Here is a 25,325-nt window from a genome sequence, read left to right as displayed (position 1 = left end):
TTTTAGATAATTCTTTATGATGTTAGAACATTTTTTGTTAAGTGGAAAAATTCTTAAGTGAAAAATAACAGCAATTAAAATAAAGTTTAAGGGTTAGAAATAAAATTCTACAAAAATATTTGGTAATTTTGAGAATTTGTTTGCATTTATTTATGCAACTATAATTTAAAATTCTAAAAACGCAATTTATGCGATTCTTTTAAAGAACAATTTTTGCGTCAGAAGACTTGTTTCGAAACAAAAAAAAAAAAAGTTTTTGCTTACTTAAAGCATGCTTTTTTTACTTTCAACATAAATTACCTGCACCTACCCGCCATGTCTGACATATCTTGACACATCAAAGATGTAATGTAGATAATATTTTATCGATTTCGTTTCACTAAACCCTTTTTCTCCTGGTTGAATATTTTAATTTTTCTTCATTTTACTTGATTTTTTTCTTCTAACCGACCTGCAACTGACTTTGATGTTGCCATACCAATGACAGCAGCCACTCACCCACATCACCAGAGCTTCAACTTGAACGGCAACAAAAGCCGAATGCCAAAACACTATTGAAAGTTGCTGTCAGGACGACAGCCAAGCAGCACGCGAAGGCAACAAACACAGCCAACGTCCCTAGTCTGGCACCAATCTACAGGCTGCAGCTGTCATCGTAATTACTTCTGTCAGTTGCTTATCAAACAGCGGCTAAAATAAATGCAAACAAACAAGCTAGCACTTGCACAAACACCAACGCAAACAGAAACACAAACACATTTACAACTTGCATTCATTTACGCATCCATTTTATCATTTTGTTGGCGTTTCAGCTTTCACTTTGCGAGCACTACGACTATCACCAAAAAGTTACTTTAGAAGCTGTTTTTATTGTTGTTGTGCGTGTTTATATTTCTGCTGCTGCTGCTGCTTTGCTCTTTTATTGTTTTTGTTTTTTTTTTTTTGTTGGCATTGCGCATAAGCATTACAGTTTGTATTAAATTAATTAGTTTGGGATAATTATCTATGAACGTGTATGGTAGTGTGTGTGTGTGCGTGTGAGTGCAGACCAGGAAATGAAAGTAAAAGTCAGCTTGAAAATATAATAAACTTGAAAAAATATATATGCGCCTTGATTTACTTCCATGAATGACTGTGTGTGTGTAAATGTGTTTGAAAACTTTCCTTAAAGTAGCCCTCAGGATTCACAAAGTCGAACTGAATTTTAATTACGTATTTTGCTCCCCTCACTTGACTTTACTTTTTTTTAATTTAATTTTTTTATTTTTATTCTGTTTATTCCACTTATCGAAATCAACACAAACTTGTAATGCACAGCTGTTGTTGTGCGTGCATAATTTTGCTTATTGTTTATCTTAGTTGCTTCGTACCTTTCGTTTGTTGCTCAATTTATTGCCTTGATCACGCCCTAATGTATGCCTTCATTTGCAGGCGCGTCAAATGCGAGGTAGCTGTAGTGTAGGTATTTTTCTGTGGAAGTTTGTATATGGGCGTGTGTGTTTGACTTTTAACGTATACACATACACACATACAATCCTCTCTATTAAAAACTTGTTGAATATGAAGCTCAAAGGCAGACTGATAAAGTAAAATTTAATAAAAATGGCAGAAAATTTTAGATTTTAATCAAATTGACAGTCGCTTTTCACACAAAAATATCAAAGGTGAAATTATGGCAACTGAGAAAAGAGCAAAGAGAAATTAGTAAATAGAAATATTTTAGACCTAAAAGAAAAGAAGATTCATTAGAATAAAGAAAAGTTAAGCTCAAAAGTGGCTTCTGTTTGGCATTATTTTTCTTGATGGGCGATAGGAGCCGACAGCTTATCAATACACAAACCGAAATAGCTAAACACTGGGGCGCTGGACAAATAATTTTGTAATAAAATAATCAGATGTTGACCCCTTTTCGGTAAAAGTTTCCCTCACGTAAGAATGAGGAATGTTAGAGTATTTATTTGAGCCTTTTATTGTAAACATGTTTTAATTTAAGAATAGGGAGTGAGTAGGCTGATCTTTGTATTCTACTAAGTAGTTTGATATTGCGATTTCTTGAAAGAGCTTTCCTCATAAAGTATACTTGGGTTGAAGGCCCCATCTTCTGCCAAGTTTTGTTTAAGTCTGCAGCAAGTCCAAACTGCTCAGCTGCGTAAGGAAGAGCGCTGCTTTCTCCTACTTAGAATTACTCAGACCTCAGTCCTTTAAATGCAAATTTCAATTTAGCAAAATTCATTGGAAGTGCAAGTCACATGGCGTAATAGACGAATGAGGCAAATAAGAATAATCTAGCATTAGCAGGCTGTGCATAGCTACAAATCTCTTGACTTGCTTCAAAATACTATAAAGTTCTAGCACAGAAAACACAATGGAGCTGCATTCCGACATCTAAGTGCAGCAGATGGGTGAGTTATTGCCTGCATGCCTGAACTCGTGCTACACGTGCCGGCAAAAGCAAAGTGTCAGAGTGCTTTGGGCGTCGAAATGAGCGCGGGAAAAGCGAATGCTAGTGAAGGCGCAAAGCTGCAACTACACCAACAAAAGCATACACATACACATAAGCCAGCATGAAATTAAAGTTAAAGCATTGTTCGGAATGAAGCAGAAGGCAGCCAACCGCAAATGCTCAACAACGGAATAGTTCCCTAGGCCAACACTAAACTACTGTAGGCCAAACAAAAGTCAAGCCCACACTGCAGCATGGCAAGATCTTAAGGAAGTAGCACGCAACTTTATGTTAAGTCATACATCAGATGTGGAGGAGAAGCGCGCATGGTAAGAGCCAAAAGGCCAAAAATGACTGTGTTTGCTTGGCCCTGTTAGGTGGTGTTAGGTTGGGAAATTCAACGCCTAATAAACAACTACTTCAGTATGGCTTGGATTCCACATTCTCTGAAAAATTTGTGTCCAGATGGTGACAAGAATTACTAACGAGCAGGAAACAATTTTTGGAATTCTTTTTTCTCATTTTTGCTAAATCAGCCAATTCTGTTTTTCAAAAATGGTGAAGCATAATTTCCTAGCCAAAAAATTAAAAAAAAACACTTTTTTCCCAACATATTTTTTTTTTGGAAAGTATACTTTGCACTGAAAATTAACATTTTTTTGTGTTAATTCCTGATCAAATAGTGAGGCGATAAGCTAATGAGTTTCGAACACGCACTGCGAGCAGCAAATAGGATAAAATATACCTTTAAACAAAAAAAAATTATGTATTATAATTAAAGAAAGCAAATTTATTATATTTTTGGAATTATATTTTCACATTTTTGGAAAAATTAGCCTACTCTGTTATGTAAAAATGGCAAAACACAATTTGTGTCCCAAAAAATTTGAACAAAAAATAAAGGGTGTTTTTTTAGAGGTTAGGTTTTCAAGATGAAATAAAACGTATATAATTTAACGTTATGGCCAAGAATTTAGCTTTATTATAAAGATAAGGGTTTGCCATTATGTTTTAAAAATGATTTCGGGCAAGTGGCCGCCGCGGCTGGCTCGAATAAATTCCAGCCGAGAGGCCCAACTTTCGACCACTTTTTACAGCAATTGGGGCCGTATGTCAGCAATAACGCGCCGAATATTCTCTTCCAAGACGTCAATCGTCTCGGGCTTATCTGCGTAGACAAGCGACTTCACATAGCCCCACAAGAAATAGTCCAGCGGTGTTATATCGCATGATCTTGGAGGCCACGCCACAGGTCCACGGTGCGAGATAATGCGCTCACCAAAAGTTTCCTTCAATAAATCGATTGTTGCGTTGGCTGTATGGCATGTAGCGCCGTCTTGTTGGGACCAAAGGTCGTCCACATCAACATCGTCCAATTCAGGCACGAAAAAGTCATTAATCATGGCTCTATAGCGCTCTCCATTGACTGTAACATTATGGCCGGCTTCATTTTTAAAGAAATATGGACAAATGATTCCCTCTGCCCATAGAGCACACCAAACAGTGACTTTTTGAGGATGTAACGGCATCTCAGCAATGGCTTGTGGATTATGTTCACTCCAAATGCGACAATTTTGCTTATTGACATACCTCTTCAACCAAAAGTGAGCTTCATAGCTGAGCAAAATTTTCTTCGATGCGTCGCGCGAACCGAACCATTATTTTCGTAATAAATTTGCACGATTTGCAAACGTTGTTCAGGTGTAAGTCTATTCCTTATGAAATGGCAAACCAAACTGAGCATAAATCAAGTGACAACTGTCAAAAAGACCATCTACGAAAAAAGTAGTGCCAACTTGAAAACCTAACCTCTAAAAAAACACCCTTTATAACATTTTTCTCAAAAACTTTTATCTTTGGGCAAAGTGCGTTTTATACAAAAAAGCCTCTAAATGAATAAGAAATAGCAAACAAGATCGAATTTGAAAAAAAAATCAAATTAGTTTATTATTATATTATTTTTGTATTGTTCTGTTCACAATTATTCCAATTTTATTTTCCCATTTTTGAAAAGTCATCCAACTCTGTATTTTAAAAATGACAAAGCACAATTTGTTTCACAACGAATTCTAGGAAAAAGATGAAAATTTGGTTTTCTTTTGGAAAGCATATTTTATCTTAAAATCTGAAAAAAGTTATTTAAACACATTTTTAGCCAAATTCTCAGACCTTTTTCCAAACGATAAACTCACGAGTTTCGAACACATAGAGAACAGCAAGCAGTCGTGTAGACACTGCTCTTACGTTGAATACGTTGCAGTGATTTCCCCAGCCCTGGTACTTTGACTTCAGTTTAGCTTAACAGCTTGTAACGAAGAGAATATTTGACCGAAAACGAAGGTTATGGGCGACATAAACTGCATGCATAAGTAATATATTAGACTACTTCCAGGTGAACAGTAGTGCAAGTCTCTTTCCACTTGACTTTCACAGACTTCTGCTGCCGGAAGCACCTGCTAAAGTGATTTCGCTTACGAGGTCATGTCTCACATGCGAATATCAATGCACCACCCAGAGAGCATTCGGTGCATCTGCTACTTGCGATGGTGCCAGAGGAAGATGAAGATTTTCTCTACGTTCGAAACCCCAACTGGTGTAAAATTTAACTTTATTGGGTAATTTTGGTACGGAGAAGTGAGCAGAAAACGCCTAACTCATCCTGCTAAACTCACGCAAAATCCCTTGGCGAATAACTGAGCCAAACATGAAGCGAAAGGAAATTTGACGCTAAATATTTGCACGCCTAAATATTTGTTTGCATGCATGAATTCTGTATGTGTGTTTGTAAACTTTTGCGTGTAAGTGTATACGTGTGTGCGCGTAAGTTCTCTTTTTTCTAACCACTTTAAACACATATGCGCACTCAACTTACTTAACCACTTAGCATTTGGCTAGTTGGTGCGCATATAAGTATGCGTGTGAGTGCGTGTGTATTGGCATCACGGTGTGTGGGCGCGCATTCGATAATTTTCACATCCTGTATTGTGTTAAAGCGATTTCCGTTTCCGCCTAAACAGCTAATATTAGTAGTTTTGCGCTTGTTTTTGTTATTGTTTTTGCTACTTCTAACGCCACCAGTAGTTGGTTGATATTAACAACAGCCGCAGCCGCAGCCGCACAATGCACTCCGCACCCACCTTTTCGCTTTGGCTTTCAGTATGCAGCATCCTTTATCGCCTCGCCTGCTGCGCTTTGGTCGACAATTCCGCCCAGATACCCAACAACAAATTAGCCATATGTGCTCTTTAGTCCTACAAGTAATTTCCGCCGTGTGCGTTGGCTGCATGCCTTGTCTGCTTCATGTGGTTGCGGCTTAGCGGTTATCCAGCCCACTTTCATGAGTGCATGCATGTATGTGATACTGAAATTTTTCGGCACCGAGTGTTGGTAATTCGCGTGCAATTGCTTTAATCAAGCGCGCAGGTGAGAAACGTGCATTCAACAGTTTGGTGATGAGACTTGATTGCGCAGCTGCGCTTTAAAGTTGCAGATTAGAAGGCGTTGTGCAATAAAATCCAATGTTTTCTAGTATGTGAATAATATCTCATTTTTGGCGCTGTTCTGGGCTGAGTTTCTAGAACCGCTCAACTTTAAAGCATTTTTCGGAATTTTTCTGTTTGGTACGCGAGTTTCATGATTCAAAATATGCTAGACCAACCGCCTTTTTTTGTTTCTATTGTTTGTTTTTTTTTTTTAGTAAACTGAACAAATTTGGAAAAATCATCCCATTCTGAGTAAACTAAACAGACTTCGCCAAATTGATTTGATCTTGAAAATTGTGGTAGATATAGAGTTTTTCAAAGAGAAACTATTCGATTTATTACTCAAATTGGTATAAATTCTTCTTTTAATTTTTTAGGGTAAAACATATCCTTAAAAATATTAGTGAAAAAAATTATATTTCTTGTTATTTGTGCTATTGTTGCAAAATTATCTAACTCTGAGTAAACTCAACAATTTTGGAAAAGCATCAAATTTTTAATAAACTGAATAGATTTTGAAAAAATTTGATATTTACTTAATATAAATAGAAAATTATGCTAGGTATAGAGTTTTTCAAAGAGAAAATTTTTGATTTATTATTCAAGTTTTTATAAATTCTTCTTTTAATTTTTTGGTATAAAATGTACCCTTAAAAATATTACTGTAGGTACAGGTACGAGGGATGCCTTTTATATGTCGGGATTAGAGAACAAAAACAAATTTTAATCATCGAAAATCACTTTATTGTTTTTCAAAATATTCTCCATGAAGATCTATACACTTTTGCATGCGTACCACTCTGAATGAGGTACCTCCAAAACATGCATTCTGAATGGCGCAACCGCTTCTTCAGGTGTCAAAAAACGTTGACCTCTCAGTTTGTTTTTTACGTACGGAAATAAAAGAAGTCATTCGGTGCCAAGTCAGGACTATACGGCGGATGACCCATTAATTCGATGTTTTGGGTGCTCAAAAATGCAGTTGTTTGAGTCGATGTGTGAGAGCTCGCATTGTCCTGGTGAAGAGCGATCCGTCTTTGGCGATTGGTTTTCCTAATTTCTTGGAAGACAACTAGCAAACAAATGGTTGTGTACCACTCAGAATTTACTGTTCTGCGTTGTTCTAGTGGTACGGTTGCGACATGTCATGTTTTTCCGAAAAAACAGGCGACCATTTGCTTGGAAGTGCTTCGTGCGCGAACAACTTTTGTTGGATTTGGCTCATCTTGAAACACCCATACAGTCGACTGCTGTTTACTTTCGGGCTCATACGCGTAAATCAATGATTCATCACCTGTCACGATGTCCGATGTCATAGACGTGTTTCGAAGCCCCGCGATCGTATTTTTTGAGCATTTCCTTCGACCAATCGACCCGAGCCTTTGACAAATTTTGAGCGATTGACAAATTGTGTGGGATCCAACGCGAACTATATTAATTTTTTTGACAGTCAAATGTTCATGCAATATTGAATGTATCCTGGTCCCACTAATGCGTAAGATTGTCTCAAGCTCACGATAGGTCACATGACGATCTTGCAATATCAGTTTGCGCACAGCATCAATGGTTTTCGGAACAACAACTGATTTTGGATGACCTTCACGGACTTCGTCTTGGAGTTAACTACGACCACGATTGAATTCACCATACCATCGATAAACACTGGTCCTTGATGGAGCTTCATCGCCAAAAAATGAATTAAGTTCATCCATGCAATGTTACTGAGTTAATCCACGTCGAAAGCTGTAAAAAATAATCGCACGAAAATGTTCACGATTTAATTCCATTTATGGACCGAGATGAATATTTAAGTTACTCTAAACAACGCAAATAGCGCTGGCATTTCAAAACGTTCTGAGTACGTAAAAACCAAAAATTGTCAAACTTTGCGATACAGCTGTCAGTTGCCAGATTGCAACACCAGGGTTGCCAAATCCCGACATATATAAGGCACCCCTCGTATTTATAGAAATTTTCAAGGTAAAAAATTCACTTATTAACTGTGCATACATTTTTATTTTAATTTTTAGGAAAAAATATACTCTTAAAAATTAAAAAAAAAATTATTTTATACTTATCCTTCACAGTTCTTGGGACTTTTTTTGTCATTATTAAAAAATCTTCTTATAAACGACTTTTTTTAATTATTGTTAAAAAATTTTGAAACTTTTTGTTGTCAATTGCGAAAAATCATCAAATGCTCAAAAGTGATATATCATCGTTTATTATTCAAATTTGTATAATGATTTTTTTTTAATTTTTAGTAGAAAATATACCAAAAAAAGTTGAAAAAATAATTATATTCTTTGTTCAAGATTTTCAGGATTTTTGTTTCTTCTTCTTCGAGCGATAACCGCTTACGCGATTTTGGCCGAGTTTAACAAAGCGCGCCAGTCGTTTCTTTCTCGTGCGAACCGGCGCCAATTGGACACACGAAGTGAAGCCAAGTCTTTCTCCACCTGATCTTTCCAACGCAGAGGAAGCCTTCCTCTTTCTCTACTACCACCAGCTGGTACCGCATCGAATACTTTCAGAGCCGGAGCGTTTGTATCCATTCGGACGACATGACCCAGCCAACGTAGACGCTGGATCTTTATTCGCTGCGCTATGTGTATGTCGTCGTAAAGCTCATACAGCTCATCGTTCCATCGCCTGCGATATTCGCCGTTGCCAACGTGCAAAGGTCCCAAAATCTTGCGCAGAATCTTTCTCTCAAACACTCCAAGCGTCGCTTCATCGGATGTTGTCATGGTCCACGCTTTTGCGCCATACGTTAGAACGGGCATGATGAGAGTCGTGTACAGTAGGGCGGGTCGATTTAAAAATCGCTCATTGCTCTGTGAAAAACGTATTCTAGAGATCAAAATAAGAAACTTTGCCGGAGGAACCATGCCTCTAAAACGAATTCTGATGTCCCTCAATTTCAAAATATCACCATTTTTGGCCTTTACATGAAAAAATCAGCTAAATGGCTATGTTTTTTCTTTATTTTTAATTATTTATAATAATATTTATTATTTATTTATAATAATATCTATTTTTTCTCTTAAGAAATTTATTTAGTCAGAACATATGTAAATGAAAAAATTAATTTAATTGAGCTATAGAAAAGAAACTAAAAAGTTCGACCCAAATTGGGGGACATCAGAATTCGTTTTAGAGGTATGGGTAGCTTCCGAACAGCTTCCGGGTGAGCTAAAGTGAGAAGGCGAAACACACCGGGATAGCTGGTTGTGCGCTGAGTTGCGGACCCGCCACTTAAAAACCTCCCCCACTGAAAACATATACAAAGCCTTTGTTTTTTTTAGTTTTTGGAAAATCATCCAACTATGAGTAAGCTGAAAAAGAATTGAGAAAATTAGAGATTTATTTAAGGGTAAAAATTGTGGAATAGAGTTTTTCAAAATTAGATATCTTCAGTTACTCTTCAGTATTATAGAAATTATACTTTTAAAATACTTTATTTTATTTTCTGTAATTTTGAAAAATCATCCAAATCTGCTTTTCGAAAATGGTTGACAATTGATTTCTCAAAACTTTTTAGCAAACAAAAAAACATACTTTTTTTCTAAAACCTTCCAAAAATATATTTTATCCTAAAAACAAAATAAAAATTACTTACAAACATTTGGAACAATTTTTCAAGCTTTACTAGAATGAATTCTTCCGCGATTCGCTTCAAACTCTGCTGAAAAGCCGGATTCGCATTAGTGTATTAGAATTGTTTCCGCATGTTTCTTTACTAGAATACATATAACGATGAAGATTTGCCATTACCTATTCAGGACGACCAATAAACCTATTAAATTAAATATTGAATACTTAGATATTTCACACGGATTTTTTTCATAATAATATTTTTTTAATAATATTTTCTTCATAATAATATTTCTAACTGAATTTGTATGCCACAGAAGCATAAAATTACACACTTAGTATACGCAGTTAATAGCCTTTGTTACTGCTTTGTTATTGTGTTAATAATAACAACCAAAATGAATGCATAAGCACACGTTAGCTAATTTACTTGGATACTAATCAACTTAACAGCACACAGAGATAGACATCAAATTTCGGCGAAAAAATAAAATAAATACGAACGGCAAAGAAATAAGTTTTCCAGCTCTTTCGCTGCTACTCTGTAATGCTCCGTTTAACAGCCACACGTCGAACGCACGAAACTCATGAAAATTTAATAAATAGCCGCTCGTGCGTGTGAGTAACCTTAGGAGTGAGTAGGACGAGGCAAGACAAATAATGAAGTCATATAGAAGGCAAAGTTCAGCTGTGCAACTGGTGGAAAGGTGACTGGTGTGGGGATACGTGCCATGCAACAGGACATAAAAAGCACTTGCATGAGGGCATATTTTATATTTATGCTTGGGTTGGTTTGTGTGTGCAAATGACTTACTTTAATGAAGAGAAGAAAGGCTTCTTTGTAGTTGTGTGTTGAGTCACATAAAGTATATTCAAGCTTATTTTAAGGAATCAAATTATAATTTTACATTTTCCTTTATAAAGCGAACCCACTGTTGGAAATTTCAAAAGCAAACAACAAAAAAATTGATTCAAAATTTATACTTTACGTGTTCAAATACTTCTTATAAAAGTTAGCCCAACCGCTTTTATGAACTCTCACATTTCATTACAATATTCACGAAAAATTGTTTGTTTCTTCTCCACTTTATTAGCAATTTTAATAATTAAACAATTTATTTCAACATTTTCCATTTTCAATAAATTGCAATTTAAAAATAAATTAAATTCAATAAAAATATTAAAGTAAACCGAAATTTAATTAATTTCAAGCATAATAGTTCGGCCTCAACACAAACAACACCAGCAGCAACAGCAGCAACATTACACAACAACTAGACAGACAAAAGTATTTTCAATGTACTTGTAAGCCACAACTGCCCTTAGTTGCTTATTTTGCTATTGTTTCGTGCATTTGTGTATTGTGGCCAAAGCTTGTAATGCATGTAATTCATTGGGAATTTGTGTGGGAATTTTTTTCGGACAAAATGTAAGAGCAAAATTCACAAAAATAATAATATTATTAAAATGATAACAATAAAAGCTCTTTTTGTTTGTATATGTGCCCATGTAATGGTAGACGTGCATGTGTTCGCATTTACAGAACTGTGGAGAAAGCAACAATATTTGTACAAACATCCATTTATTATTTTTTCGAACCTGTTTGTGCAGTCATGCCAATTATATTTCAGGCATTGTTTTTGATAAATTTGAAAATTTTCATATGACCGAATGAACAAAGATGATTTGGAGAGTGAAATTGTGCAGGCACCATACACACATGTTACCATATGTACGTGGGTAGTTAATAAAACGAGTATTGAACACAAAAACAAAAAGAGTGAGGCATTTTTAAAAATTAAATTTTCATTGATAACACTGTGCGACAGTGAAATTATACTTTTATAGAGACCTAGTACAACTTGTAGGTATAGTAAAACTAAGAAACATGGTATAGGAGAAATTTCCAATACACCCCCAAAATCTCATTTTATGGCCATAAAACCGTTTTTCAGTAGGTTGATGTGAACAATCCCTCCTAACTTCGCCAATTTCCATCCGATTTCGAATTTGTTTTTTTAGTTCGAAAGAACAAAAACAAGCCTTTTTGACAGTGTGTTGACATTTTTTCTGAAATGACAACTGACGAGACTGTAGACGGAAGTATTCGGAATTTTTTTATTTTTTCTCTATTTTTTCAACTTTGACATCATTTTTGCGATACTATCCGATATTGAGGATGTTTTTTAGTAGACTACTGTTATAGTGAATTTAATTCTGCGTCGAATGAGCTATATTTGACTGTAATTGAATTAAAATTCATAGAGTTGTGCGAGTTGTGCGAGTTTTAAGATTTTATTTTTTTTACTAATTTTATAGCAAGTGTCAGTATAAACACATCATCAGTACGAAACAGTACAGGTTTAAAATTTTAAAAGATGTCGGGAAAAACTAATCTTCATTTCAAAAATGTTTGCTAGACCTGCTCCGTTTATAAGAGTCATCACTTGTTTTACGTTTCAAGGGCCAGCAGTAATCAGCAAGCATGTTGATGGAGTTCTTCCCTTGAAAACGTTTTTCGATGACTCCTATCTCCTAGTGAAATCTTTCACCCTGTTCATCGCTCATCTGGCTCAGGTTTTCCGGGAAAAAATTCAAATGTGAGTGCAGAAAGTGTATCTTGATGGACATATTGCATTCCATTTTTTCGTACGCACTTAAAAACTCTTTGACGACTTCAACATAATCAGAGCTCTTTTTATTTCCAAGGAACTTCTCACACAATGATTTAAAACTTTCCCATGCCCGTCTTTCCACTGCACTGAGCTTACTGGTAAATTTCTCATCTCGCATGAGTTTTCGAATCTGAGGCCCGACAAGGATCCCTAAAATTGTGATGACTCTTATAAACGGAGCAGGTCTAGCAAACATTTTTGAAATGAAGATTAGTTTTTCCCGACATCTTTTAAAATTTTAAACCTGTACTGTTTCGTACTGATGATGTGTTTATACTGACACTTGCTATAAAATTAGTAAAAAAAATAAAATCTTAAAACTCGCACAACTCGCACAACTCTATGAATTTTAATTCAATTACAGTCAAATATAGCTCATTCGACGCAGAATTAAATTCACTATAACAGTAGTCTACTAAAAAACATCCTCAATATCGGATAGTATCGCAAAAATGATGTCAAAGTTGAAAAAATAGAGAAAAAATAAAAAAATTCCGAATACTTCCGTCTACAGTCTCATCAGTTGTCATTTCAGAAAAAATGTCAACACACTGTCAAAAAGGCTTGTTTTTGTTCTTTCGAACTAAAAAAACAAATTCGAAATCGGATGGAAATTGGCGAAGTTAGAAGGGATTGTTCACATCAACCTACTGAAAAACGGTTTTATGGCCATAAAATGAGATTTTGGGGGTGTATTGGAAATTTCTCCTATACCATTCTTTTTAGTTTTTCTATAGCCACAAATCGTGCTAGGTCTCCATAAAAGTATATTTAATTTTTTTTTTTTTGTCACACCGTGTAATTTTATATTTTCCTGAAATTTTCCAATCAAATTATAAGAACCTAAAACATTAAAGTTTTCTTCAAATGTTTTCAATCATCTTTTTTGACGTGATAACGTCTTATAATTCGATTTAACAGGCTGCACGCACGAAAAAATATGTCGTTACCTTGCTCATTACTGTTCATATGTAGTTACCTTGCTCATTACTGTTAATATGTAGTTACCTTGCTCATTGCCGTTACCTTGCTCATATTAGTGTTACCTTGCTCATTACTGTTCATATGTAGTTACCTTGCACATATTAGTGTTACCTTGCTCATTGCCGTTACCTTGCTCATATTAGTGTTACCTTGCTCATTAGTGTTACCTTGCTCATATTAGTGTTACCTTGCTCATTGCCGTTACCTTGCTCATTGCATTGAATGAACTGCAAGCGAAAGGGCGGAAGGAACGACAAAGCAAACAAAGCAAACGAACGGCAACGTTCGATATCTTGCTCTCTCCTACTTAAGTGAGCGTATATATGTATGTATGTATATGCGCAAATGTACATATATAAATTCACGTATTTGTATTTGCATATGCCTTCTTATTGATTATTATTAATTTGATTCACTTGAAGAATTTAAAATAAAACCAAGTTTGTTAATAATACCTGTTGTTTTAATGTTATAATTATTAATTTTTTTATTATATATGAAGGAAAAAATGTATGGTATATTAATATTTACCATATACCTTATAAGATATGTTGTCTATACTAATATTATAAAGAGGAAAACTTTGTTTGTTTGTAATGAATAGGCTCAAAACTACTGGACCGATTTTAAAAATTCTTTCACCATTCGAAAGCTACATCATCCACGAGTAACATGGATTATATTTTATTTTGGAAATAGGGCTCGAGATATAGGTCAAAACGTGGACCCGGGTAACCTTCGGATGTGTATGTACAATATGGGTATCAAATGGAAGCTGTTGGTGAATGCTTTAGTTCAGAGTATTTTTCATGCTGCTCTGTGACTAGCGTCTCGAGATAGAGACCAAAACGTGAACCCTAGAATGTGTTTGTACAATATGGATATCAAATTGAAGCTGTTGGTGAATGCTTTAGTACAGAGTATTTTTCAAGCCGCCCCGTGACTGGGGTCTCGAGATATAGGTCAAAACGTGGACCCGGGTAACCTTTGGTTGTGTATGTACAATATGGGTATCAAATGAAAGCTGTTGATAAGTGCTTTAATACGGGGTAGTTTTCATACCTATTGATGACTAGGGTCTCGAAATATATGCCAAGACGTGGACCCGCCGTGTCTTTGAACCGAATTAAACCAAACTTACACACATTGTTAAGTAGGTATTGAAGATGATTTCCGTATAGTTTGAATACCTATTGGTAGATAGGGTCTCAAGATATAGGTGAAAACGTGGACCCGGTTAACCTTCGGACGTGTATGTACAATATGGGTATCAAATGAAAGCTGTTGGTGAATGCTTTAGTACAGAGTATTTTTCATGCCGCTCCGTGACTGGGGTCTCGAGATATAGGTCAAAACGTGGACCCGGGTAACCTTTGGTTGTGTATGTACAATATGGGTATCAAATGAAAGCTGTTGATAAGTGCTTTAATACGGGGTAATTTGTTATTTTATGTAATGTAATGTAATGTTATGTTATGGTATGTTATGTTATGTTATGTTATGTTATGTTATGTTATGTTAAGTTATGTTATGTTATGTTATGTTATGTTATGTTATGTTATGTTATGTTATGTTATGTTATGTTATGTTATGTTATGTTATGTTATGTTATGTTATGTTATGTTATGTTATGTTATGTTATGTTATGTTATGTTATGTTATGTTATGTTATGTTATGTTATGTTATGTTATGTTATGTTATGTTATGTTATGTTATGTTATGTTATGTTATGTTATGTTATGTTATGTTATGTTATGTTATGTTATGTTATGTTATGTTATGTTGTGTTGTGTTGTGTTATGTTATGTTATGTTATGTTATGTTAAAGTATATTATGTTATGTTAATGTTAACTCATTCTCTATATCCATACAAAATATCTATCAAACAAATAAAATTAAAATTTTCTTTTGAAAATGCAACCATTCAATCAGTATTTTCTTATGACGTTATCACGTTAAGCTATCGTCAGTAAATCGACTTTACAGACAACCTCTTTTTTTAATTATGGGAGAGATGCAAATAATGATGAAAAGTAAAAACAAAAGTTGAAATTTTATAAAGGGGTATAAGTAAAAATGAAAAAAACCTTTAATAATCTTATTTAAAAACAGTAAAAATTGTGCACCAAATTCCATGAACAACAAATTTATAATGCATATACTGGCACAGAGAAAGAAGAACAATTAATAGCAGACAAAGACAATTTTTGGATATAACTTTTTTGGATACATTTTTCTGGAATTAAATTTTTAAACACGCAAAGAGTTGATTTTTTCTTGAAATATTTTTTAATATATTTTTTAATTCTGGCATATTTATATTTGTATGTAATTGGTGCATACACCCTTTTTGGGTGTTTGGCCGAGCTCCTCCCCTATTTGTGGTGTGCATCTTGATGTTGTTCCACAAATGGAGGGATCTACACTTTCGAGACGACTCCAAACGGCAAATATTTTTTATGAGGAGCTTTTACATGGCAGAAATACACTCGGAGGCTTACCATTGCCTGCCGAGGGGTGACCGCTATTAGAAAAAACTTCTTCTTAATTTTGGTGTTTCACCGAGATTCGAACCTAAGTTCTCTCTGTCAATTTCGAATGGTAGTCAATCACCAACCCATTCGGCTACGGAGGCAGCCATGGCATAACAGCAAATAATATCAAGAAATAAAATCAAGGGATCAAATTTCATTAAGAAATAAAAAATAATAATTTGAAAAAAATTAAAAAAATGTAAGTAAAAACGGTAGCAAAATTATATTGCACTGAATTACATGATCAAAAAATTTAATAACACAGATAAAGAAAAGACAGTTAATAATAAACAAGGAACATTTTTGGATATAACTTTTTTGGAGAAAATGTTTTTGGAACTAATTGTTTAAGCTCACAAAGTTTTTTTTCAAATATTTTTTTAAATTATTTAAAGCGGATGCGCAAATATTATATTTTTCCGTGGTTATTAGGGGGGAAATAAAGCCTCTCGGCTTCAATAATCCAGAAATTTTAAATGAGTAGGCTATTGGCCTTCTACATCCGAACCTGCAACCAGGGCTGCCGGCTATGCCACCAGGCTGGTAAATATGGAAGAATTTTCATTCTTCTTCTTCGCTGTCGGGAGAGTTATACCGCCTGGACTCAGTCTTCTAAGTCTCTTTAGCAAAAATAGGTCCCAAGTCCGAAACGGCAAATTGAGGACAGTGCTGGAAATTGTCATTTGGAAAATAGTAGCTTTGTTATATGCATAGCTTTCCCGTTAAACCCATAATGTTTAACCTTTATTAAACCTCCCAGAAAATAATGAGAATAAAAAAGAGGATGGAAATTTGTGAACAAATTTACTACAATTTTACTAATACAATTTTTCATTTAAAGTTTTGGTTACTTATTTGTTTTAATACATTAAAGATGGAATTCTTCTTAGAGACAATGAAAAACAGGTGAATGCCAACAAACTCAACTAAAAATAAATTGAACTTATGTATAATTTACATATTTCGCTTTAATTTAGGCGATGTAACATTTCTTAGAGTTTACAAAGAAATAATTTTAGAGAATATTTCGAATTTAGTTAAACAATTCTTTTAATGACACTTAGAAACGATTCTTTGTTGAAGGAAAATCAAGGCCAATAAGAATTGAATACATATTAAACTCACTCAAAGTTCTAGAAATCGGCGCAGTGGAAGCATAATTGATTCTAACCATCCCTAACCAAAAAATATCATGAGTTCGTAAGCTTCGCTGGGGAATATTCAAATTAGTTTCGATGAGGAATCAACTTATCAAATTGAAAATTAAAATGAAAGTGAGAATAGTCTTTCTAATATCTAGTGTTTTTATATTAATGTGCAAGCATCTAGTTTTATTGGAAGGTAGGAATTGAATCAGTGCAATTTAAAGAAATCCGGCTCCTAGAACCGTGTGATTAACCTTACCAAATGCTTTTGAAATGTCTGAAATAAAATTTTATTTAAAAGCCTAGCAAACAAAAATTAACTCGTATATTACCAAAAAAGCTTAAATAAAAACAACAACAAAAAATTAGAACGAAATTTTTCCAGTGAAATTTTTATATTGTATTTTTTTTTTTTGTTACTTTGCGAAAAACACTATTAATTTTTCAACTGTTTTAAAAGAACATTTTATATAGTGAGAAGCAGAAACAAAAACTCAATTGTCGAATGAGTTCTTGTTTATTTACTTACATAAGTTATTTCACAGATTTTGAGCTTAATTATAAAATAGTACAAATAACCTTTACTAAAAAAATTGGTTTCCAATACAAATTGCACCACATTTCGGAAGCCCAGGAAGAGTTTTACTTCCTTTTACGACACCTTCTATAACTTCTAGTTGATTACTCTTACCGTTTTCTTACTATTTTCTTCCATCTGTATCACTTTATTAAGGGAAAAAAAATCACTAGAGATAAAATAACTTATTTGTGCTGTATACTTACAGCAGCCTTCGTGTTAGTTTGAATTTAATTCAATGCAATATTGTTCGGTAGCACAGATGAAACTATTTCAGCTAAACAACAATAAAAGTGAATGGCGCTATATGCAATCAAAAGCGAAACCAAAAAGCAATAACAATTAGAATAAAAATAAGCAACGAATTTATGACATGACAAAAGCAAAAAGCCACAAATGAAGAAACTTTCGTCTTAGAAAACTAAAACTAAGAGGAAGCTAAATGAGTACTGTAAAATTCTTCGATGCGCTGAATTTATTTCAATGAGTTATCGGCATTCCGAAACCCAATACTTCAATCAAAATATTGCTTACACTGCCCAATAAGACGCCTAGGGCTTCTACTAAATATCTTCCAGCCACGAACGATTTTTTAATACGGTATCCTGTAATTTTTCTACGATTTCTGGTGTTGTTGGTGTTTTTGGACGTGCTTGACGTGGATCATCTTCAAGGCTTGCACAACCACGTTAAATTCAGCAACCCATATTTCTGCGGTACTAACTGATAGTGAAAGGTTCTTATCTACTTTCAATATTCGTTCATAGACTTCCTTTGCTTTTAAGCTTTCCAAAAAAAAAATCCATGCATGACACTTGATTTTTTACATTGTAGAGAATACTGTGACACGTCGATACTAAATGGCTTGTAAGCAAAGAATGAATTGTCGGGTTGATGGATTCGCATAGCAAACAAATGTGCAAAAGTATTAAAGTTTTGAAAATATTCCAAATAGCCCCAGAGTGTAATAAAGAACATCCCTAATATGCATGAAATTTATTTGTGTTTAAGTTACTTATGCAAATGCGCACACATGCGCATACAAAATATGATCAAATACTATAAAATCCAGCAAAATCACTTGTCAAAAGCATTATTCTCTTTGGCGCCAACTCCGAGCTGCTGCTGCTGTTGCTGGTTCTCAACGGCAATTATTACTGTTAAATTATTGAAAAATTGTTAGTGTTGTTGTCTTACTTTTGTTACTGGCTTATGCAACCCACAATTTCCAGTAGTAGTTGAAACTGTCTGCATGATATATGTCAGCATATGCATATAAGTATGAGGGTGCGTGTGTGTGCAGGTGTGTCCTGTTAACACATAAGGGCTTGGGTTGATTGAAAAAATAAATACTTGTATGGTTTACGAGTTGTTGCTATTGTTTCGGTCGGTAGTGGTGAACGTGCGCACCTGTACCATGTCAGCAGCATGCAAAATATTCGAGAGTAATAGCAACAGCAACAATAGCAGATACACATAAATACTCAACAAATATGCAGACATGAAATTCATAAGGACCACACACTCAGCGGCATCTAAGTAATAACGGCATGTCTTTGTGTATGTAAATACATACAAAGTATGCATGCTAGCCACAAACAATGGCAATAAATACACAGCAAGCTGTAGTGGTGACCAGCAATAATAACAACAATAGCACAGCTAGTAAATGTTACTGAATTTTAAAACTGCCGCACAACGCCTGCTCCCACTTTTTATAACAAAACAGCAGCTGCTCGACGAAATCAGCTTGTCTTCGTTCTTCACGCTGGATCCTGCTCCCTCTCTCACTCCACTTCACCCACTCTCTATTTCCTTTGCACCCGCTCACTTACACGCATTTTGCTATAAAGCCTTATTGCTTGCTTTTATTGCACTTGCTTTTGTTATTTGAAGATCATTGTTGTTGCTTTTTGCTACCTTTGCTACACTTAAATGCTCATAAAGAACTGTTTATTGTTTTGTGCAATTCTACTCAGAATTTTGGTCAAAATTTGTACACAGTTAATTTGTAAAATTTTATTGTTTTTGTAGCTATCGTAGCAAGTGTGTATTTACGTATTTATTGCACCAAAGTGGAAAGGTTGCTTTGAAAATTGTGCTTTTATGCAAATATCTAAACTTCATGATTATTACTCTCGAGTTATACAAGCGAGAAAACATGAATTCGAAATTATGTAAGATGGTAAAGTCACTGTGGAAAATCTCAGCAATTGCCGCTTACACAAACTGCGACTTCGAAAGGCAAAGATTTAAGAAAATCGCAATGCGTTAAGAAACAACTAATAGTTACAAAAAAAAAAATATTACAATGCACACGATGAAACAACACGAAATTATGATAGACATGAGCTGAAGAAATGAGAGTCTTAGACGAACATACAATATAATGCATATGGAAAATTTTTTTCAAAATAAAATAATTTTATACAAAGTGTATTAGAAAGCGCTAATAATACCAATTAATAGTTCCAACATCTTGAAAAAAATATTTTTTTTTTTGGAAAATTGGATTTTAAAAAATATGTATGTATACAGTCAGCATCAAAAGAAAGCGTCCTGCATATAACGAATGCTCGAAATTTTTTACCCAAACACCCAACAGCGTCAGCGAGAAAAATCATCAATAACAACGTAATTTTTGAGCCTTTCGAATTTTGCACTTTTCTGTAATAAACTTGAATGGGTTTCAAGAGTGCGTACTCAAAATTTTTTCGGAAATTCTGATTAAAAAAATTGAAGTTTGATCGAAATTCATCAAGTCTTTGCGAATTTTGTGCAAAGTTCGTAACTCAGCGTTTTATAGCTTTTATTGTAGTCTAAACTATGGTTTTATAAGAAAATATTAAAATTTAAAAATAAAAAAATAGAAATAAATACATAACAATATGTAGACTCAGGACCTTGTGTCCCCTAGAGGAAGCGAAAAAACGTTCAGATTGAACATCATCGAATGTGACAACGCACCACCTTCGACTCAAATAGGACTTATGCCATTGCAGGAAAATAGAATGAAAGCCCAGGCAAGTGAGCTTGTTGATCAATTTATGGTGAAACTTTGCCGAATATTCGAGAATATTTGGTGCTTAACCTCTTACTTGGGTATTTGGCCGAGCTCTTCATTCTATTTGCGGTGTGCGTCTCAATTAAGATATCAGTTTTTTCACAAATGGAAGGACCTATGGTTTTACGCCAACTCCGAATGGCAGATGGTTTCCATGCGGACTATAATCATGGCAAAAATACACTCTAAGGTCGGCCATTGCGCGCTCAGTGACCGCCTTAGAAAAAAGACGCTTCGATCCCATTCAACTACGGATTAGTTATGTAGAGTGTATTTTTGTTATCAAGCAAATCTTTGCCAACTATCTGCGCAATTGCTATCTATTTTTTAAATAAATTTACTTAAGTAAATAAAGTTTTGCATAAGTTTTACTTAAGTTTATACGATTTTGAACGCGCTTAAATAGGGCCGGAATTTTTACATAAGTTTCTCCTAAGCACTCACGTAAGTGGCGGATAAGTTTTCGGAAATTTAGAATTTTAAAGGCCTTAAATATTACACCCATTATTATAGAATAATTTAATTTGTAAAAAAAATGACAAAAAAGACTATTTGCGTAATTATGCATTATTTTTTTACTATTATATATGTATATACATACATATATATAATTGGCACGTACACCCTTTTTCGGTGTTTGGCCGAGCTCCTCCTCCTATTTGTCGCGTGTGTCTTGATGTTGTTCCACAAAGGGAGGGACTTACCGTTTTAAACCGACTCCGAAAGGCAGATATTTTTATGAGGAGCTTTTTCATGGCAGAAAAGTACTCGGAGGTTTGCCATTGCCCGGCGAAGGGCGACCGCTATTAGAAAAAAGTTTTTCTTCATTCTGATGTTTCACCGATATTCGTGTACCAACCCATTCGGCTACGGCGGCCTAACGAATTTACTTAAGTTCTTAAGTTTAGGAAAAGTGTTAGTTAAGTATTACACAATTTAGAATGCGTTTAAGTGGAAAAGTAATTTTTACATAATTAATTTATAGTATTTACGTAAGTGGCGGCTAAGTTTTCAGTAATTTAAAATTATAGAGATCTTACATTTTTATGTAAAAAATACCTTTGCCGGCCTAATAATGGCCTATTAGATTTCAAAGTTTGCTTTAGTTATCTTGAATACACCTTGAGTAAGAGCCAGCGAGTTAAGGCAATTTTTATGTCGACAAAATGCCATTTTTGGTAAGAAATTGTCTTTCAGCTAAAATCACATGAACTTAATTATTCTTAATTCATTACTACTTTTTGCTTATTCACCACTTTTATTTATGTTCAATAGCGAAGGCCATTTCAAATAACACTTCATACTCAGGCTTCTTGATAAGTCATTACCTTTATGAGTAACAAAATGGCTTACATTTTCAAAAGTAGTTAAGATTTGTTTAATTTTTGTTAAAGTACTTTGGCTTCAGTATTTTCAAGTTTTACTTAAAAAAATGTGATCTGTGTTCAACTTAAGATTATGGTATCAAAACGGCACGTAAGTGCTACTTGTAGTGTACCTGGGGTACTCTTGCCATCTTACCTACCTACCAACTTAAGAATTTTTTATGTTTCGCTTTTTAGTTATTGTTTAAATTTTGCTTAAGTATTAGGGCAGGTCGATTTAGAAATCGCTCATTGCTCTGTGAAAATCGTATTCTAGGGATCAAAATAAGAAACTTTGCCGAAGGAACCATACCTCTAAAACGAATTCTGATGTCCCCCAATTTGGGTCGAACGAAAAATCCCACTTTGGCCAATTTAGAGTGCTCCAATCGAGTCCAAATGTATGACCGACCCCCACTAACTTTAGACGGCCGATCCACCCATGCCAGTGGCGTACCCCCTGGAACTCCCCTGGGGGGTTCCCCATACAATCATTTCAAAATATCACCATTTTTGGCCTTTACATGAGAAAAGAAACTAAAAAGTTCGACCCAAATTGGGGGACAACAGAATTCGTTTTAGAGGTATGGTTCCTTCGGCAAAGTTCCTTATTTTGATCCCTAGAATATGATTTTCACAGAGCAATGGGCGATTTTTTTGCCTCCCCACAAATCGATCCGGCCTATTAAGTATTGTGTAAGTTTTACTTAAGTATACAATTTTAATTAAATAGTTTTCTAGCCCTGTAATAAATGTTTATACTATTTGCAAAATTTTACATTTTAAAGTATCATAGCTGAGTTAATCTTCCGTCTTCTCTTTTGCTAATTTTTAAACAGCTTTCTTTTAACTTTGTTAAGATTAAGTTTCAAAAGTGATTTCAACTAAAAATAAACTTTAAATGCCACCTATAAAATTGTTTTTTCGCGAGACTTTAATTTCGAAAGTGCTTCAGGAAGAAAAAATAAGTAATAAATTTCACTACGTCAAAATACCTAAAAACATTCTTGTAATACTCGTATTATGCAAGTATATTGGCCTCCTTCGCTAGATGCAGCATCACCGCAACAAACTTAATTTAACTTCATTTTAGTTTGTTTCATTTAATCAACACTTATTTATAAGATGCCTTTCCCGAATTACTTTACAATTTCTTATACTGATGACAATGACTACACAGAGAGTGTGGCATGGAAAATTGTAAGCAAAGTAATGAAAGAAGCATTAAAAGACCATTAAAATTGCAGCAGGTAGAACTTTTCACCTTTTGTTGGTTTTTTTTTTGTTTTTGTTTCCTGTGTATTTTCTTATTTTTGACGATGAGTACTTAAGAAGTGGGAGAGATGCGTTAATGGAGATGAGGGGATTGCCAAAGTGAAAACGAAGTTACGCCGCAATCAAATAGGAAGCAACGAAAATGGTTGGGAAGAGGTAAGGCGGTAAAACAGGAGTTAAGCAAGTTAGTTTTAACTTAAATAAGTGAAAATGAGCGGATATCCTTATTTTAAGTGTTAATAGTGGATAATATAAGAATATGTAATGAATAGCTGTATCTTTTACTTCGAATTTTGTTAAATATTACCGAAAAACGTGCAAAAGTTGTAGTTAAGTCCTTACGTTTGACTTAAGTACCTAGTATGTATTGATAAATTACTTTAAACGTGTTTTCGGTCTACCCACATTATTTTACTATAAAAAACAAATAAATAAATAATTGGCGCGTACACTTATGTTAGGTGTTTGGCCGAGCTCCTCCTCCTATTTGTGGTGTGCGTCTTGATGTTATTCCACAAATGGAGGGACCTACAGTTTCAAGCCGACTCCGAACGGCAGATATTTTTATGAGAAGCCTTTTAATGGCAGAAATACACTCGAAGGTTTGCCATTGCCTGCCGAGGGGCGACCGCTATTAGAAAAATGTTTTTATTAATTTTGCTTTCACCGAGATTCCAACCAACGAGCTCTCTGTGAATTCCGAATGGTAATCAAGCACCAACCCATTCGGCTTTTTAAGTTCTTAAGTATTGCTTAAGTTCTAATTGTGTTATGCAGGAACTTCCCTTCAGCCCCACTTTAACTCTGTTTTCAATCATGAAATCATATTTCTAAGGTTTAATTTTTCCTAAGCACTTAAGTTTTACTTGAATTTCGTTGAATTTTTTATATAAAATTAACAGAAAGAAATATAGGTATAATTTTAATGCTGCAATTTCGCGATTACTTAAGTATGCTGAAGTATTCAATAAATATTATGACGAAATACTATTAAAAATAATTATTGAATCGCAGAGTCTTGTTGGAACGTGTTCTCGTTTATTTGATCACTTAAGTTTCCCCAAGTGATTTTTTTAATGCAATCGCTTTTAAAACTGCTTGTGCTTAAATGTTTCTCAAATTTTTGTTCCATTTAATCCGTTAAATTTTACATCCGTTAGCTGGTGCGCCAGAATTATGCTAAATAATTTTTTTTATTAAGCAGTTAGGCTTTTGTAACAATTTGTTCGAGTTCTCCTTAAGATTTACTTTTATAAAATTCGCTTGACATTCATAAAACTATGATTGTAAAATGTATGCTTTTCTTAAGTTCTAAAGTTCACTTAAGTGCTTAAGTTACCTGAAACTTTATGCATATTTGTCCTTTATTATTTTATTTATTTTTTAATCTTCACCATAATTCAATCATGTTCTAAAACTTAAGTTTTTCTTAAGCACTTAAGTTGTGCTAAGATTATAAATATGTCCTGCATAGAATACACCAAACGAAGTTTTGGCAGAATTTTATACTTAAAAATATCTTAAGCATGTAAGTATTGCTTAAATTTTTACTTAAATACTATATGTTTTTATTCTTGCCTAAATGTGTGCACTTCAGTTTTTCTTAAGCACTTAAGTTTTGCTTAGATTATAATGTCGTTCTACGTAAAATGCACTAAATAAATATAATAATATTTCTTAATATTTTACTTAAGAATAGTTAACTAAATTCATTTTACTCAGCCCAATAATTTTCTGCTTAAGTTTTTCTTAAGTACATAAGTTGTACTTAGGCTATTATTTTGCTCTACATAAAGTACACTAAATGAAGTTTTTGAAATAATTTAAGCATAATTGTATACTTAAATATTTCTTAAGAATGCATGTACGTAAGTATTGCTTAAGTTTTATTAAGTATAGTTGATAATATTTCTTATTACTCAACCCAACATTTTTTCGCTTAAGTTTTTCTTAAGTACCTAAGTAATGTTCAAGCTTTGTAAAAAATGCATACCTCTATTGGACCACTGCCGAGTGTCGCTTACTATGTGGAATTAATTCTAAGTGCTATTAAAAACACTAATTATTTATTCAAATTCATTATTATACCTATAAGTGCACCAAGAGCAAGTGGCAAGTAAAATAAAAACACATAAAAATAGTGTAAAAGATGTGAGAAAACCGAGTATCAAGGACAATTTATG

Source organism: Anastrepha obliqua, chromosome 2, assembly GCF_027943255.1.
Source record: "Anastrepha obliqua isolate idAnaObli1 chromosome 2, idAnaObli1_1.0, whole genome shotgun sequence".
Lineage (NCBI taxonomy): Eukaryota > Metazoa > Arthropoda > Insecta > Diptera > Tephritidae > Anastrepha > Anastrepha obliqua.
This window is presented reverse-complemented; position numbering follows the sequence as displayed.